The sequence below is a fragment of the Triticum dicoccoides genome, chromosome 5B, assembly GCF_002162155.2.
Source record: "Triticum dicoccoides isolate Atlit2015 ecotype Zavitan chromosome 5B, WEW_v2.0, whole genome shotgun sequence".
NCBI lineage: Eukaryota > Viridiplantae > Streptophyta > Magnoliopsida > Poales > Poaceae > Triticum > Triticum dicoccoides.
In genome coordinates this window covers 394,533,440-394,536,038 of record NC_041389.1, presented here as the reverse complement: position 1 = coordinate 394,536,038, position 2,599 = coordinate 394,533,440, and positions in this window count along the sequence as shown.

Here is a 2,599-nt window from a genome sequence, read left to right as displayed (position 1 = left end):
TGTTCGAAACAGACTCAGGCTCCGGGAAGAAGAGGGTGGGAGGGCGGGAAAACAAAGGCAACTTGGAAGGGGGAACTGATGAATATCTTGAATAGAAAACACCGGTTGAAATAATTGAGGAAAGAAAGCAAAGACTTCGCACGAGTAGGATGGATACTCGATTACGGACTCCAGCTCCCAGGAGAAAAAGGGGTGGGCGGGTGGGAAAAGAAAACAACTTAGGATTGAACTTGGCAACGATGAAGAGGCTCGAGTCGACTTGACGAGAAAATCACAGGATGAAAAGAGAAGAGAACCAACGATCGAGAAACCAATTGCGTGATCCTAAAGAAAGTTTGAAAGGGAAGAGGAGTAATTCAAAACACCTACGTCAAGATTCCTTACCAGAGCGACGAAGGGGCTGAGGAGTAAAAAGAATTCCTACTCTCCGATATAACTAGACTCCGAAAAAAGTTTTCTTCTAGACTCGACAACGGCCAAACTACATGATCAATCAAGGGGGCTCCTAGGGTCGGTCGAGGCTCTGATACCAACTTGTCACGCGCAATATGCGATACTATCCTAAAGAGACTCGAAGGTCCCACCAAGGATAGAACCGCATATTGAAACGCTTTGCAAGGTGGATATCATTACATCAACATTACATAATAGTGGGGATACATACAAGAGGCATACAATGCCACACGAATACAACATCACAATACATTAGAGCATCATCCGACTACGGATGAAACACAAACAGAAACTCAAAAGACATCCACCCTGCTAACCCAGGCTGCCGACCTAGAACCTATCCCCTGATCGAAGAAGAAGCAGAAGAAGAACTCCAAAACAAGCAAACATCGCTCTCGCACCATGATCATCGCATAACCTGTACCTGCAACTGTTGTTGTAGTAATCTGTGAGCCACGAGGACTCAGCAATCCCATTACCATGGGTATCAAGACTAGCAAACCTTAATGGGAAAGGAAGGGGTAAAGTGGTGAGGTTGCAGCAGCGACTAAGCATATATGGTGGCTAACATACGCAAATAAGAGCGAGAAGAGAGCAAACGGAACGGTCGTGAAGCTAGCAATGATCAAGAAGCGATCCTGAACTCCTACTTACGTCAAACATAACCCAAAAACCGTGTTCACTTCCCGGACTCCACCGAAAAGAGACCATCACGGCTACACACGCGGTTGATGCGTTTTAATTCGGATCTGGTGTCAAGTTATCTACAACCGGACATTAACAAATTCCCATCTGCCACATAACCGCGGGCACGACTTTCGAAAGTTTATACCCTGCAGGGGTGTCCCAACTTAGCCCATGATAAGCTCTTGCGATCAACGAAGGATATACCTTCTCCCACGAAGACCCGATCAGACTCGGAATCCCGGTTTACAAGACATTTCGACAATGGTAAAACAAGTCCAGCAAGACCGCCCGATGCACCGACGATCCCGATAGGAGCTGCACATATCTCGTTCTTAGGGCAACACCGGATAAACACTACGTACAACTAAAACCAGCCCTCAAGTTTCGTCGAGGTGGCGCTACAAGTGGCTCTGGTTCAGACCAGCACTTAGAGAAGCACTGGCCCGGGGGGGCTAAAATAAAGATGACCCTCGGGTTGGCCGACCCAAGGGAAGGGTATAGGTGGTGGTGAGGCAAATGGTAAAACCAAGGTTGGGCCTTGCTGGATGAGTTTTATTCAAAGCGAACTGTCAAGGGAGTCCCATAAATCACCCAACCGCGTAAGGAACGCAAAATCCGGGAACATAACACCGGTACGACGGAAACTAGGGCGGCAAGAGTGGAATAAAACACCAGGCATAAGGCCGAGTCTTCCACCCTTTACCAAGTATATAGATGCATTAATTAAATAAGAGATATTGTGATATCCCAACATAATCCTGTCCACCATGGAGCAATCTTCAATTTCACCTGCAACTAACAACGCTATAAGAGGGCTGAGCAAAAGCGGTAACATAGCCAAGCAACAGTTTGCTAGGAAGGGTGAAAAAGGTTAGAGGCTGACATGGCAAATTGGGAGGCTTGATCAAAAAGAGATAGGTAGCGCAGCAAAGCGATAGAATGAAGCAACTAGCATAGCAATGATAGTAATGAGATCCAAGGTGACGGTCATCTTGCCTGAAATCCCGCTAGGAAGAAGAACGAGTCCATGAAAAATACGAACGGATGAAGCCAAACCAAGCGTAGTCGAACGAATCCTCACGATCGCAACGAAAAGGGAACTATCGAGAAGAGCACACAACATGGTAAACACACCACACAAGAACACGACATCATGCACAAACAAGTATGATGCAAGACAAGACTACATGAAGCTACTCATGGCAAGAGATGATGCAAACAAGAGCAACACATCAAGGCAAGTTTAAATGAGGCCGGGAACAACATATAACAATTTCGGTAAGTCTTGATATGCAAATTTCAAAATTGGTCCAGATCTGAATAAACATTATGTTGAAGTTGTTAAACAGCAATTTAAGATGCACCAAGATGATCTACACGAGATTCTAGTCAAGTTACATATAAAGTTCATTTAGTTCGGAGCTACGACATAGAAGATATGAGCAAAATAAGTTAAACA